This window comes from Eubalaena glacialis, chromosome 19 (genome assembly GCF_028564815.1).
Source record: "Eubalaena glacialis isolate mEubGla1 chromosome 19, mEubGla1.1.hap2.+ XY, whole genome shotgun sequence".
NCBI classification, from domain to species: domain Eukaryota; kingdom Metazoa; phylum Chordata; class Mammalia; order Artiodactyla; family Balaenidae; genus Eubalaena; species Eubalaena glacialis.
Genome location: NC_083734.1, coordinates 62,495,064 through 62,511,399, shown reverse-complemented (window position 1 = coordinate 62,511,399; position 16,336 = coordinate 62,495,064).

Genomic DNA, 16,336 nt, shown 5'->3' with positions numbered 1-16,336 from the left:
GAGCTAGCTGGCTCGGGGCCTGGTTAAAGGCTTATCAAAGTCTTATCGACTGGCCGACTTTGATCTCTTATCTTCCAGCCCGAAGAGGTAACTCAGATGCTCACTGATTAATTGCATCTGGGTGGAGATCACGATACTGCCTTTGCGCGGTATCGGTGCTTGTAGGGACAGACCAAGGTCTCTGTCAGTATCCCGCCTGAGGGTCAAAGTTCTACCCCGTGCACCTTCTCATCATTTGCATGAAGGCTGCAAAGGCAGCTGGGGGCCTGGAGGGGATGCTCAGTAAATGTCACTTTCCTCCCTGCCTGCCTGAGTCTGACATTACTCACCATTTCAGAAGTGGAATATGCTTGAACATTCCTGGAGAACTTTCCCAGACTGGATTCCCATTTTTATCTCTGTAACAGTCTTACAGATGGGCAGGGCAGGTAGGGCCATCCTGGTTATGGGGCTAAATGGCACTGAGTCACCGATGGAGGGGGACCCGCCCTTGCCCCACATTCAGACAAGCAGTCAGCGCAGCCCATGGACGGGCTCCAGGCTGCGGAAGCTCAGCTCCGATTCTTGCTGTGAAGCCCGTTGTAGCCACCGATGTGGTTCATTGTTAGCTCTGAGCTCGGCGTGGGCCCAGCATTCTTTTCTCCACCACGGCCTCTGCCCTTTCACAGCTGGGAGGACTCTTTTACAGCCACAGTTCCCCGTAATCCTGGAAATGGATTTTGGACTATCCTTGACCTCCTTGATTTGAACCCCGTAAGTTCCTCCCAAGCACGAGCTCCCGGCTGGGCCTGACCGAGCCCGGTGCCCGTGGTTTGCACAAGGAGTCCTTGGGCAGTGTCCTAACTGGAGCAGGTGACTGTCACCCAGTGTCTGCTCGCTGAGCCCTCACCCCCCTCGGGCACCGGCTTCTTCCTGCTTTCACCCTCAGCTTTCCCGCCTGCATCTCTGGTGGAAGCTGCTTGAAGCCACTTTGCCCGCAAGCGTGGAGAGCATGTCTGTGTCCCCTATCCTACCGCCACCCCAGCCCTTAACCAGTGACCAGCACATGCGGGGGGCGTAAATACCCCAGCTCCCTCCTCCCCAAGCCAGGATGACCGCGAGGGCTGGCCTCCAGATCGGCCTGTGGATTGGACCTAAGTTCCCCTCCACGAGACACCGCTGGACATCACGGCCCCCCCCTGCTCCCCTACGGGTTTTCCCTGAGACTGTTTCCTAATAATTCACATGAACGCCCATCTCAGGGTCTGCTTCTGGGAAGCCCGACCTGAGACGGTTGCTGAAGTCCAATGTGAATATCTAACCAAGGACAACCTCTTAGATTGTAACGCTCTCCCATCGGGGTCTCTGCATCTGGAATCCCACTCCTCATGGAATCCGGCCCCTGACAGTCCACAGAAGGCACTTCCTAAAACGCGGCTCAATTACACAGCTTCCCCACTAGCTGATGATGTGTTTCTCTGTAAAGTCAAGGCCAGAGGATCAGGTTTCCCCTCAATCCAGCCACGCCAACTCCCCTCTGGATACCCGCATTCCTCTCGGCGTTCTGAGCTCCTGTGGTGAGATCCTGCGGGGAGCCAGCCCCTCCCCCGGCTGTGTCTCGCTTCCAAGCCTTTGATGCTGCTGGCCCACCTTCCAGGGCTGCCCCTATGTCATCTCATCCTGGGCGGGCTCAGCGCCCTCTCTCACCACCCCCCCACCCCACGGGCATCTCCACTTTGGCCCTTACCCTGCGGTTGTCACACCGTCCGCTTCTGGGTTCGTCTCTCACACACTGAGGGTTCCAGGAGGACAGAGCCTGTGTCTGACCGTCTCCGACACTGTCCCTGAGCCTAGGACAGTGCATGGCCTGTGGCAGTCACCTGCAGATGGGGGTCAGGCTGACCTGGCCACGCTTTTTGAAACTCGGTGCTCTGAACTGAATTGTGTCTCCTCTCAAGTTCATACGTTAAACCCCTAACCCCCAATGTGATGGAGTTTGGAGGCGGGGACTTTGGGAGACAATGAGGGTTAAATGAGGGCATGAGGGTGGGACCCCATAATGGGATTAGTGCCCCTATAAGAAGAGCAAGAGGACAGAACTCCCTCTCCCTCTGCCATGTGAGGACACAGTGAGAAGGTGGTCATCCATAAGCCAAGTAAGAAAGCTCTCACCAGGAACCAAACTGGCCAGCACCTTGATCTTGGACTTCTAGCCTCCAGACCTGTGAGAAAATAAGTATCTGTTGTTTAAGCCACTCAGTCTATGGAATTCTGTTACGATAACCAGAGCAGGCTAATACCCCCGGCACAGTCAACCCAAATGTATACATTTCTGAGTGAGTACAAAAGCACCTGCACTGGAATCCAGCATTAAGACCTGCTAGATTTTTTTTTTTTTTTAATGATAGGAGAAAAAATTAAGGCATTTCTGTCCATTAATTTTATCTGCATATGATGACAATGCTACCGCCCATTTGTTTTAGGGTATCTTGGTGCAGGCTTGTCTGAAAATCAGTGGACTAGCTCACCAAGCCCAAAACCTGGCCTCCTGAGTCTCCAGAGCAGAGCTCTGGGCCTCCGTGCAGAATTCTGACACGGTGACAGGTGCAGCCTGCAGCTCTGTCTGGCACCACCGGGTCAGGGAACTAAGGCAGCTCTAAGGCCAGACTCTCCAAATGCTCTCACTCCATGATCCCACCTTATCTATTTTACCCCCCTTTCCTGTTCTACTTTTAAATTTTTTGTATTATTTGCATGTGATATACGAGGTCAGCAGGGAGGCAGGTATCCCCAAAGCCAGACAGTGTGGATCCTTCAGAGATGAAGGCAGGGAGGCCAGCCTGGAGGAGGACGCGTTCTGACCACTCTCAAGGCGCGTGGACTTGAGCTTCACCTTCCTAGGCTCAAAGTCACCTTTTTTTCCCGTTCTCTGAGGGCCGGCCAGAGGGGTGGTGTGCACTTTCTTACTCTGTCTTGAGTGGGGGGATTGGGTGAGAAGGGGTCTCCCAGACCCCGCCTGCTCCGTCTGCACCCCTGGCCACCGGGCAGGCCTTGTCTCCTGGGCCTGCGGGACTCCAGGGGGGCGCCCCCCTCCCGCAGTGCCAGCATGTTGGCCGGGGCTTTGCTGCCAGCAGCGGGCACTGCCCTTGCCAGGAACTCGTAGGGGTGATCCCGCAGCCAAGGCTTTGTAGCCCCTCATGGAGAGCGAGGCTGCGTAGCTTCCCCTTCAGCTGATCAGGGCCCGTGGGCCTCCCCCCACCCAAGGCCATCAGCCCTTAAGAAAGCAAGTGCTTCTCCGGTGCTCAAGATCCTTGCAGGGGGCTCCGCCAGGGCCCACGGGGGCAGAGACCCAGCCCCAGCCGTGCGGAAACGTCTTCGGCCTTCCCCGCAGAAAGCTTTGGGGACGAGGGCAGGGGAAGAGTTAAGTTCTGGGCTGAGGCTTCAGTGTTCAATTTCTTTATTTCCTGTTGATGACATTATTGTCTTCCTACAACCATTGACACATGTTGCTTTCATCTGTTTCATTTCAAGACATGAGTACACTCGCTGGAAACTATGCTTAATAGCTAAACTCAAAACATTTGGATTTCCTTTCCTTCTTGACTCTTGCTGGAATGCCGCATTCTCTGCTGGGCTGGTTTTTTGGGTGGTGGTGGCCTAGGTTTTTTTCAGCCACCATTTTTAAACCAGCAAAGAGCGGCTGCCTGGCCTGTTGCCTCCGGCCCATCTGTTACTTAGGGGATGCTTCCCTTGGGCGGGGGTGGGGAGGCCAGGGTGCATCCACCCCCTCGTCATGGTGGTTGCCCAGCATCTCGTGGCCTCTTCTTTGGCCCAGCTCCCTCCCCTGCCTATGCAGCTAGGGGATGGGCGGGTGGGTTCTCCCCGAGGTGGCTGCGTCCTTGAGCTCCTTGACTCACGGCTTAGACCTTCTGAACAGAGCCGCCGGAACAGAGCGGTGAGCGTGTCAGTCTGGACCCAAGGACTGCGGGGGACAAACAGGCCTGGCTGCCTGGGCATGGCAGCTGGACAGGCCTCCCCCTGGCGTGGCCTCGGATGGCAGGCGCCGTTGGAAGCAGGCCAGCCTCATCTGGTTGGAATTGGGTTTGACACATGTTTCCAAACCTGGTCGCAGCCACTCACCCTTCGCTGGGCTGGGGCGGCGTCGCCTGTTGACACAGTCTGCAAAGGGAGCGAGTCAGCTCAGGAAGAGCCTGGAAGGGGGCCGCCCACCTGGCCTGGGAGACTGCCCGGAGCTCAGCAGGCCCAGCGGCACCAGGCTCACCAGAGCCTCTTAGACATTTTCCTACGGGGAGGCCGGGGCGGGGGGCTGCAGCACAGCCTGGCTCTCTAAGGCAGAGGTGAACATCCACAGGGCCCCTACTGTATACGCGGACTCTCACGTCCACCTTCTTGTTTCACCCTCCCTGTAACAAGGTGGTTTATTCCCACTTCACAGTTGAGAAAATGGAGGCTCAGAAAGGGCAAAGTCTATTCCCAAGCTCACACAGCTTTTCAGTGGTGCAATTGGGGCGTGAGCCCAGGCTGCAGTCTCCTTCTGGCTGTATCACACCTGTCCCCTTCCCAGCAGCCTGGGGTGCGGGTGCGGGTGTGGGTGCGATACCATTCAGCCCGCCTGGTTGCCCTAGAAGGGCCCATGGACCCCTCCCTCCTCCTCTTCCCCCACTTCGCCCACCCTGGGCCCTTTCTGCCCAGCAGATCCGCATTTCAACCGGGTAGGAAGCAAGTTCACCAAAGCTAACAGGTAGGCGAGCGCGGTTGTGTGCATTCTGTCCAGGGCGAGAGGACGTTTGCAGCCACCCTGGGGCCCTTTCAGGTCTGCAGACCTGGCCAGGAGTCTGAGATGGCAGGAAGTGTGGAGAACAAAACTTTCAAGGGAGAAGCCTGTGTGGCGAATAAAGGTGCTGAAGGGATCATAGGGCCGGGAAACATAGCACTCTTACCGGTTCAGATTCACCAACACAAGTCCCCTCGCTGGGGAAATGGACTTCAAATTCTATAAAACTAATTACGTATTTTCCTCCATTTTCTCATCTGGTATTTCCAAGCCGTTCGTTTTCTGGTTGTGTGTGTGTGAGTGTGGGCGTCTGCGTCAGGCAGTACAGGGACCCAGATGCAGTCTGAGGGTGCGAGCAGCATGGGACAGAGGATGCCGAGCTGTCTTTCAAAGATGACATTTCTGAGAGGGCCTGTTGGCCTGTCAGGTTGTCCCCAACAAATGGAGATCCTGGGTTGCTTGGGCCTCCAAATGGCCTTGAACTGCAGCTCTTCTGCAACCCTGGAAAAACGGGGCAAGACCAAGCTTACTTAAAATATTGTCCGGGTAGAAAAAGGCATTTCAAAATGGCAGGGTCGGGACTTCCCTGGCGGTCCAGTGGTTAGGGCTCCGCGCCTCCACTGCAGGGGGCGCGGGTTCGATCCCTGGTCGGGGAACGAAGATCCCGCAAGCCATGCAGCATGGCCAAAAATATAAAAAAGATAAAGTTAGGGAGGGTTAGTGGTGGGCGCCAGGGAATTCCCTCACCCTCCCCAATCACACGTTCAGTGGGTGAGAACACGCGGCCGACTGGACAAGGAATAAAGTCCTCTCAGTTTGGTGGGTCCCATCCTTAAGACGGCAGCGCCGGGCAGATGCCTTCGGATATTAGGCCCGTGAGCCCTGGCTCCTTTCACTCGGAGAACGGGAAGCTGACGCTGGACCAGGGCTTTTACGTAAACGCCCCTCTGCTAAAGGGTGCCGCCACAGCTGGCAGAGGCCACACACCGTCCCGCAGGGAGGTTCGTGCCGCCGCTGCTTCCAGCCCGGGCGCGGCCACGGCCCCAGAAGGGCACCTAAACAAGTGGGGCTGCATCTTCCCAGACCGCGGCCCCCCCCCCGAAGTCCCTGCCTCCTCAGCAGAGCCCACCTCTCAGGGAGCTGGGCGACCTCGAACTGCTGACTTAGCCCCTCTGAGCTTTCAGCTGTGCTGGGCTGGCGGCAGCCCTGTGCACCTTGCAGAAGGGCTGGGGGGATGGAGAGACCGACGCAGAGGCTGGCCTTCCCACACACTGTGTTCCCACCCAGCCCCCCCGCTGCTCACCACTGAGCGGGTGACCTTCGTGAGGAGTCTGGAACCCTCTGGGCAGGATGGCTTCTCAGGCTGTGATCTGGGCAGCCACGCGGCCCCGTGACGGGAGGGCCCCTGCTGGGTTTAATGTCTACTGTCACCATCTTGAAATTCCTAGTAGCGGTCGGACAGGGACTGAAGTTGTGTTTTCACTGCGGCAGGGCCCGCTACATAATCTTCTGTGACATAGGCTGATAACGGCGGTGGTTAGGTGAGGACTCAGTGAGGTGAGCCGCTCGCAGGGGCCTGGCCGCCAGGAGGTGCCGCTTCTCCTCTGCCATCTTTTCCTGGTGTCACCTGCCGCTTGCCCTGGGCAGGATGCTCCCTCCCGTTCTTTCCGGTGCTCTCGGAGGGCGTCCCCTCCTTGATCTTCTCTATCTCCGTGGACTCCGAACCAAGGGTTCAAATATCTAGGGCACAGGGACCCAGACGTGGCACTCACAGCCGGCTCCTCGGAGCCCTTGAAGCCCTTATCAGAAAGGAAACTGCTAACGACTCTGTCTCTGCTTTATGGCCGCTGGCTCTCTTTATGGCCCTTTTACTGCCCCAGCCCCAAGGGTTCAGACGTGCCGCTCTTTGTGGGGGAAGATGGCGCCAAGGAGGGAGCCTCCCCACCTTCCCTCAGGGGACGGGGACGGGGACAGCCCTTGGATTCCCTGGGGCCGGGCAGGGTCTGGCTGTGGCGACGCCTGGCGAGGCCCCACGGCGGCACTTGCTGGACTGAGGGTGGTCACCCTGCCCGCGTCTCCAGGGCCGGCTTCCTGGGCCTCACGTACCCCCGAGCAGGAAAGTAACACTCCCGGCGCTAGCATCGCTCTGCTGTCTCCGCGCCCGCCACCGTGGCAGGCGCTTTGGGCCTATTCTCTTGATCCTCATAACACCCTGGGCCTATCAGGTGCCAGCACTGAAAAGTGGCAAAGAAACCAAAAAGGACAGCTTGAAAATTAGGTCATGAACGACCCTTACCAAGTAGTTATTTGTCCTTAGCTCCATTTTATGGATGGGAAAATGAAGGCCTCAAAAAGATATATAAATAGGTAGGTAGGTAGATAGATGATTGATAGATAGATGATAGATGATAGATAGATGATAGATAGATGATAGATGATAGATAGATGATAGATGATAGATACATAAATGATAGATAGATGATAGATGGATAGATAGATGATAGATAGATGATAGATAGACAGATGTTAGATGATAGATAGATGATAGATGATAGATAGATACATGAATAGATGATAGATAGATAGATGTTAGATGATAGATAGATGATAGATAGATGGTAGATAGATAGATGATAGATGATAGATAGATAGGGCTTATTCAAGGTCACACCTCTATGGTGGTGGGGTCAGGATTTGAAACTTGATTTATCTTCCTGACTCCTGAGTCCAAAATGTGCTGTTCATTAATTCCCCTGATCCTTCCTTCATTCCACTGTGTTGGATTCGGGAGAAATGGAACGCTTGGTCCTGGCAGCTTTGGGAGCTCCGTGTCGGTCAGGTTGTCCTGACAAGCACCCCTGGACAGATCTAGCACTTTGTATGTGTGAGACAACAGCCCAGCACAGGCCGCGTGGTGAAGTGTGGGAAAAAATACTTCTGTGATGGGGTGACCGTGGCTTCTTGCCTCCGTGTGTTCCCCTTTGTCCCCATCTCTTCCCAGCCTTGGGTGCCCCTGGGTAAGGCCCACCTCAAAGAGTATATTTATAGGGGAAACACCTTCTAAACTGGGTGTTGGAATTTTAGGGGGGGCTAAGAAATAGCACCCCTCTCCCCTGCCCCAGGGCACAGCGGAGGGAGAGCAGACACACGGGTCAGGCGGATGGAGGTGAAGCGTTAGCAGGTGCCCGGCAGGGACCAGCGACAGGGCTCCCCAGGGCCAGGTCCCCATCAGGCACGCTCGCCGCTTGGCACTGGGCTGGAGAGACAACCTCGAACCTTCCGGTCGGGCCTGTCCTCGGGAGAACGGGGTGACGGGGGCACTCTGCAGGTCCACCCCGAAGAGGGAGGGGCAGAGCTGGAGAGCCCCATCATCTTCTGGGACCAGCGCCCCCCCTGTGGAAACTAGAGGAATAAGCAAGGCAAGCATGCCCCCCTGCAGGGCGTACGGCCAGGACGCAGCCCCCCAGCTGACCAGCAGAGGACGGAGCTCGCCTGTGTCCACAAGGGTGGCTGGAAGACGTGGTCAGCGAGGAGACCTCCCAGCGCCTCCATCCCGAAGTCTTTGAGCTCTGTTCACAGAAGTGGGCAAGGCCACGCGTGGAAAACCCAAAACTGTCCCCCTTGCCCTCCCCCGCCCCTGCACGTCCCTCCAGAGTCAGGAAAACAGGGAATCCCCGTGCTGGGCCCAAGGCACCCGGTAAGGTCACCCAGCCGCTGTCCCTAGAGAGGGAACTGGAATCTGACAACTGCTGGCCAGGGGTCACCGCAGGGCAGCCAGACATCCCTCCAGGGCCTCCCTCCCACCTCCCTTCCGTCCAAGGGGCAGCAGTAGACGCCCGCCACACAGGGCGCTGGGCTGGCTTCAAAGATGGTGGGAGATGCAGGTGGCTTGCGTACCCCCTTGGTGTCTGTGGACGAGGCTCTGCCCAGAGGCCTCTGGGAAACCGAGGGCCAGGAGCCTCCGGGACGCATAGACCAGGCACCTGTAGCAGGAGGAGAGCACAGAGGGCCGGAGAGGAGCGGGGGCTCCCTCCTGAACCCCGTCATGCTCCGCCGACCTCGCCTCACCAGACCCACCGCAACGCCAAGATGCCACCCCAGCCGCGCCCCAGAGGCACTCGAGGCCTTGGGCGGGTGAGACCCGCCCGCATCCCACCGGCTGCACCAGCGGCAGGACGTGCACCCCGGCAGGAAGACGTGACACGTCTGGGGCCACCGAGACGCTCACCCCGAGGATTCTCGTGAGACAGGCCTTTTTGCCAATGCAGAAAATGAAGGAGGCTGGAATCTCCACCGAAAAGGTTCCATGACACACAGCATCCCGCAGGATTTTAACCTCGAACATTAAAAAATTGTTAGAACGGAGAGCACCAGCAGGCTGAGGTGGGTATCTGCTGCCAATTGTGCGAAGCTCTGCGGAAGGCGCTGTGTGAAGATGGTCCCCGCGCTCCCCTGACCTCACCCCGTGGGGCCCATCTTCCTGCCCTTGGGAGGAGCAGCGAGAATCATGTAACACGTCAACACACAGCAGAGTCGTGGGCACTGATGCCCTGCAAGGCTGTGCAAAGAATGATGGACCGTTTTCAAGCGCCAGGAAGTCACACGGTCGCCGCAGTAAGAAGTCAGCTGGCTGCAGCCCCGAGCCGCATCCTCGGGAAGATGAGATGTGTCCGCCGGCCTTGGGAAAGCATCTGCGCCAGGAAGCGGAGTGCGTACATCTTTCAGAAGCTACATTTACCAGCTAGAATGTGTCCGCGCAAACGCCACCTTACCTGTGCCAGGATTTTAGTCCCATTCTAGAGTTAAGGGAAGGAGTCTCAAACAGCCCCAAAGACTTGCAGGCCGTCCTGGTCGGGGAGCCGGGCCCGGCCCAGGCTGCCCTCCCCAGCCCCCCATAGGACTAACTCTCAGCCGGGGCTCAGTGTCCCCGACCGGGGCTCTCACCACGTCACTGTATCACCTCACTTAACCCTCATGACTGGGACTTCTGTTCCTCTCATTTCATGCTTGGGGAAACTGAGGCACGGGGACGCGACAGCTCTCCGGTGGGGGGGAGCTGAGGACTTTCAGAGCCTCCGTGTTGACCTCTGAGCCACACTCTCCTGGCTCATAGTGACACTTCAGGATTAAAGAAACCCCCCCCTCCCCGGGGCCCACGAGGCCAGTCTGCCCACCTTGCTCTTGCTTTCTACGGGTTTCCGGAAAAGGGCAGCATCCTCCTGCCTGGGGCCTGTGCGGGTCCCGCTCCAGCTGTCCCAGCTCCAGCCACCCCTGGGCTGCAGTTCACTGGCTCCGGGGAAGATTCTGGGGTCTGGGCTCTTCCTCCCCCCGGCTTTGCCTCCCAAGGCGATCAGAGCCCCATCTTGTGCCCCTGGTTTCTCCTGCCTGGCGCCTGCACAAAAAATATCGACACAACTGTTGGGTTATGAAGTCTCCCTCCGCATCCTAACGCCCCCAGACAGGCTGCTCAGGGCGGGCACCACGGCCTCCCTTCAACTCTGGGGCCTCGGTGCCCAGGGGTGGATGCCCGCCTTCCTCTTCCCGTCCTAGATCCTGAGAGCAGGCCCGGCTTCTGGGGCAGCCCAAGGGCACGCAGGACCTCCATTGTCTTGTAGAGTTTAAGGTTGACACCTTTTCACAGGGAAATCCAGAGTCCGGATGCCCTGGGGCGGGCTGGATGGGGGGGAGGGGCATGGCCCAGGTCGGGGCCGAAGAGGTCGGAGCTCAGGGTGGGGGGCTGGGGAGGGCCGGGTCGGTCGCAGAAAAGCCAAGTTTGGGTGAAGCGGCTGCCCGACCTACACGAAGCCGCTGGCTGCCTAGGAAAAGCCCAAGTGGACAAAGCCCTGGCGGCCACCCCTCGCCCTGCCCGCCCTGGTGGCAGAGCTCGCCCTCGCCAGTTTCACAGTCTTGGCCTCTGGAAGCCTTCCTGAAGCTGGGGGCTCCCCCGGGGCCGAGCATCCACCTGGAAGACCCTGACACCCCCCCTCCCGTCCCCCCCATCTCCACTCAGCAGGCAGCCGTCTCACACCTGCCCGAACACCTGGCCCACTGTTCTCAGGTCTTCTCTGAGCTTGGAATAGAGATGGGGGGAGGGGACGGAGCCCCTCACTCTCTCCCTATTGGTGACCATATTTTCTGGCCCCCAGATCAAGCCACCAGGTCTTGATCATTTTCTTTTTTGTTGTTTTAGATTTTTGAAACTTTTAATTTTTATTTTGGTCTTACAAATGATCATTTTAAAATTGACTCTTCTGTAAGAGGTCTTGATCATTTTCTGATTTGTGAATTAATGGATTCATGTGAAAAGTTTTGATCTTCTTGAAAAAACAAATTCAGTTCTGGCCCAACTCTTCAGACAAGGAAGATTGGGAGCAAGATTCCACCAACTTCAACAGAAGACTGAGGCCAGGAGACCAATCTTGTAGCTGATAATATCTATTCCCCTCCCCCTGGACTGAGTATTTCTTTTTTGCAGAATTGATTTTTTTTTTTCAAGAAGATCAAATATTCCACTAAATTTTTCCCTAACATTTTCTAAGTGTTGGGGTGATTCCTCGAGATTCTCAAGACGGATTGCCCAGTTGCAATCATTACTGTATCTTGTTCTGTGCTCGAATTATTGGGGAAAGTGGTTATCAAGAGAACATTAGTAACAGGTGTGAAGTTCAATTCACACATTTTAATTTATGTTTGGGATACTAATGTTTTTGCTAAGAAGCCATATCTAATATGCAGATAATTTCTCCTTGTCTGTTCAGGGGACCTACTCTTCATGGTACCCCATCATTAAGATGATCATCAAAGAACAAAAAAAGACTTCTCCAAAGTAGTTCTGGGCCACGCCATTCAGGAATTGCCCCTCACCCCCATCTAAGTTCATCGACAGGAATTCTGAGAATTACTCTATAAAGGTCGTCACCATTCCAAGAATTAGCCCCAAGTCCCTGCTACTTTTGGCATCGTTTTTAATCCCAAAGATATTCTCATTAGCATCTCTCTTCGAGGTTCCCATCACTCCAGAGGGAAGATTCATTTCCCTCTTCTAAATTCGAACGTGATAACTAACCAGTAACGTTCATATTTACCTTCTAGACCAATAAGTTCTGTGTCTCCATTTAGGGGAGAACATTCTTGGGAAAATGTGACAGCAAAGTAAATGTTTCTGAGTGTGATCAAATGTCACTATCCCATAACCCACTAAAATCTCAAAACGATTTTGGTGTTCATTTCATAAACTGCTTGGCCAATTCATGCTGGTCACCGCCCCCCATCAATGTGCTGTTATGTAATGAGGTGCAAAAAAGATTCCTGTCGCCTGTGTGTATTGCAACTTGGTTCTCAGCAGCAGCAACGTTGACTGACAGGGCAAAAGTCTTATCAGCGGGTCTGTTTTTGCCATTCCCCTTCGCAAAGGACGCATCTCAGTCTGTGGGTCCAGAATCTGGGCATGGCTTGGCTGGCTGCCTCTGGCTCAAGGTGTCCCACAGAGTTACGGGCCAGCTACCATTTGGGCCTCCAGGCATCTCCAGGCTTGGCTGGGTAGGAATCCTCTTCCAAGATCACTAGGTTGGTAGGTAGCAGGCCTCGTCTCTCTCCACATGGGCCTCTCCACTCCACAGGGCTGCCTTATAATCCTAAAAAAGTATCCGAGACAGAAGTCCTAGTCTTTTCATAACCTAATCTCAGAAGGGACATCCTGTCACGTCTGCCATATTCTATCTGTTGGAAGGGAGTCAGTAAGTCCCACTTGAAGGACTCGGAGGGAAGGAATTACACAGGGCATGAAGGCCAAGACGCAGGGGTCATCGGGAGCCACTTTAGAGGCTGCCGACCACGGCTGTCCTTGACGCAGCGACTAAAGGCCTGACTCTGACGGGGGCGCTTCCGAGACCCGGCTCCAGCGCCCAGGCTGCTCGGCCCGTGCACGTGTTTCACCAGTTGTTCACTATTTCACAGGTCGCCTCTGTCCACAATGCAGTTCAACCGTTTATTAAGTCCCGACCTTGTGCCAGGGGCTGGGGTGCAGGTGTCATAAAACACGGCCCCTTCGTCCTGGAGTTCGTGGTTGAGTGGTGGACCCAGAAGCACAACGACCTGAGTGTCCTGCCGAGAGGTGCAGCCCGAGTGCCCGGGAAGCAGGAAGAGATGCTCCCGGTCTGGGCAGGAGTCGGGCGAGGCGTGAAGAAGCCAGAGAGGGTGGCCGGGTGGCCAGGGGACTCTTGAGCGTAAAGGCACAGAGGAAGGAAAACGGGCGCTCCGTGTGGGGTGCTTTTGGTGGATGTGGGGGGCAGCACGTCCCCACGTGAGCTGGAGATCAGCCCGGCCGACCGCCCCAAGCGCCACACTCAGAGCTCTGGGCCTCATCCTGAAGGTCCTGTGCAGCCAGGGGAGGATCTGGAGCCAGGAAGGCCGCAGGGAGTGCAGAGCGCTGTCTGTGGTAGCATCATGTAAGGCGGCCCTGGGACCGGGGGCTGTAAACTGCAGGCGGAGAGGACGGTTAGAACATTCCATCTTCCTGACAAGAGATGAGAAGGGTCAGAGCCGAGTGGTGGTTGCAGGTATGGGGAGAGGGTGGTGCTTTTAGGCAATTTTTAGGAGGCAGAATGATCGGGGCTGGGCGCTGGATGGGGGTGCGTGGGGCAGAAGGGGTCTGGACGCAGCCCGGGTTGCTCGCTGAGGCGGTAGGGATGCTGGGGCACTGCCTGACGGAGGACGCCTGGCTTCCACGAGGCACAAAGGAAGTTCCGTTTGTTTTAAGAGCCTTACATTCGAGAATCTGTGACCGGCAGTCCACAGTGGGCAGGATGAAGGAGGCCCATGAAAGAGGTGGAGCTAGAGGGCTGGGAGGTCCGGGTCTCGGGAGAGCGGGGCTTGGAGCCGTGGATGGGGACAGAAGACTGGCCCAGAAAACACCTTAGGTGGCAGGACCCGGAGAGGCAGGAGAGGGAGTCGGTCCTTGGTAGAGAGTCCTGCCCGAGAAGCGAGAGGGACTTGAGAAGTAGGAGAGCTGCAGGTAAGCCAAGCCATATACACAGATCCAGATGGGCCCACGTGACTCCACGTGGGACGCCTTTTACCTGGCTGCCGATGGTTTTCGCTGGTGGAGGAGACCGTGAGGGGGAGGGAGTGTAGACGCGAGTGTAGACGCCTCTTGAAAGATGTCTGTCAGCCAACTTCTACTACCAGTGCTTTAATGCCAGGGGGGCAGGGGATGAGGACCTCGCTAGAGCATCGGCGCAGACCTGACGGAGGGAAGATTCCACAGGGAGTGAAGTCCAGACCCTCGCCGGGTGTTCTGGGGCAGCCTGGGACCCTGCCAAGCGTCCTGGGCCACCGTGGCCCATCCTTTGAGCCGGGGAGGCACTCCGTAGCTGGCAGAGATGCTGAGAGCAAGTCAAGAAACACTGATGTGAAAGAATAAAGGAACCAATTTCAAGCCTGGCACAACTTCACTTTCCAGAAGTTGTTTAAAAGGAGCAGGACGAAACCTCAGGAGCAGAGAACAAAAATGTCTGTGGAGAGAGCTTAGGAACACAGACCTGTTTGTTTGCAAAGTTTCACATGTTGCCAGTTGGAGTGCTGACTTCAGGGATTTTTTTTTTTTTTCCTATCTATCTTTCACTTCCTTTTCTGAAAATAACCTTTGTGTGTGTGTGCATCTGCTTGACACTTTGGAGAAGATAAGTTCAAAACTCAGAACCTCTTTCTGGATTTGTTTGAATACTGATGGTCTCTTCTTGTTCCACGCTCAGACCAACTCCTGAAAGTCAAACTCCACAATGATTCCTGGTGGGACACCAACGATGCCAGCAGTTTGTAGCTCCATTTATAATAAATATTAAAAGCACTTGAAGGTAAATCAGATTAGGAGGTTTTAAATTATCGTTTTGCTTAACTGTGTTTTAAATTGAACAGACCGAAGACGATCATTTTTATTAAAAATATGCTTCCCCCCCAATGCTGCTAGGGATGGGATTTCCTAAGGAAACCTCACTTTTTCGATTGTGGCTTCAAAATCTCCACCTTGACATTCCCACTCCTCCCCCACCCCTCTGCAAATGGGAGGAAGTAGGGAGAGGGTGGCAGGAAGCTGAACCCATCTTTTCCTGTTCTTTTCCTCCTCCCAGATTCTGTAAAAGCCAATTCTCCCTTAGGTGCACCAACCCCACTGAGATGCACGTGGAAACATCTGTCACCATTAAAGACTTGGTGGAACCCCCCAGGAGCCGGCTGAAGGGAGCCCACTTCTGGGGGTCGAGGCCGTTCATTGGTAGGAGCTGAATGACATACGCTTCCGCGGAATTTCCAGCTCAAGCCCTGTGACGATGCTTTTAGGAAAGCATCCCAAATTATTATTCTTCTTCTTTAAAGTAGCAACCTTCCTTTATTTAACTCACTTGAGGATATTTGATTACCTTCATAATTGTAATCATTAAGATGGCTGATGACTTTTTTCGCCTTTTTTTGTTGTCATTTAACTTGGTGATTTACTTTTTTTAATTTTATTGGAATATAGTTGATTTACAATGTTGTGTTAGCTAAATTCTATTTATCAGCCCTGCCATGGAAGCCAAAGACTCAAGCTGCTCAGGACCCCCTCTTAGACAGCCCTGCCTTGGGTCGCCTCACCATAGTATGGGGGGAAAGAGGATGGAGCGGGAGTCAGGACCCTCGGAGGTTCTAGCTCAGCTGGGAAATGGGCCAAGAAACCTTGGGAAAATCTCCTCACCTCTTTGCTTAATTTTCCTCATCTCTTAAATGACGGGTTGGGTTAGATGACATGTTAAGGGCTCCCCTGGCTAGAAGAGGCTGATATTTGGGGGAGTACTGGATAGGATGCCTTTGAGAGCCGGCAGGCAGCACAGCCCCCAGTGCCACCCGGCTCTGCTCCTCTCCCCTGGGAAGTCAGCGGGGGGGAGGGGCTGTCACCTCTGCAGGACCTCCCTGCTCAGCTTCCAGGCCTCCGGCCCAGAGTGTGGCTCCTAACTGGAGGGCATCTTTGCTGCGGAGACGGGAGTTTCTTCCCAGAACAGCTAACAGGCTATTGAGGAAATGGGGTGACTGCACAGAAATCACTGCCATGTTCTGAGCACCTGCGATGTGTTCAGCATCGTGCTGGGTGTTTACCTCACAGCAGCCTTTCGAGGGGTGTTCCCTGCACTTCACAGGTAAACACACGGGGCAGGGCCTCAGAGCGGTTAGGTGACTTGCAGTCTCCAGAAAGGTTACCTGAGTGTCTCTCCACCCCGCTCCCCAAACAAAGCTACATTGTCTAAGGTGCCACTTTTCCAAAGAAATAAAAGACAAAGTCACGGAGTCTTAAAGAGTGATGTCCTGGGTCCGAGCTCCTCTGAAGTCGCAGCTGGTGTGACTTCCCCTCCAGAGGGGTTTTTGTCAGGCTGACTAAAGATTGGAGATCTGGCCAGATGCCTCTCAGGGAGCCCTGAGTTTTCTGGGATTCTAGGATTTCAGCCCAGTACATAATTGCAGAAAAGAATTACTCTCTGCTTTATTAAACTTGTCTGCACTTAGGCCAAGTGGGCTGTCGATCCCCGGTAGGGT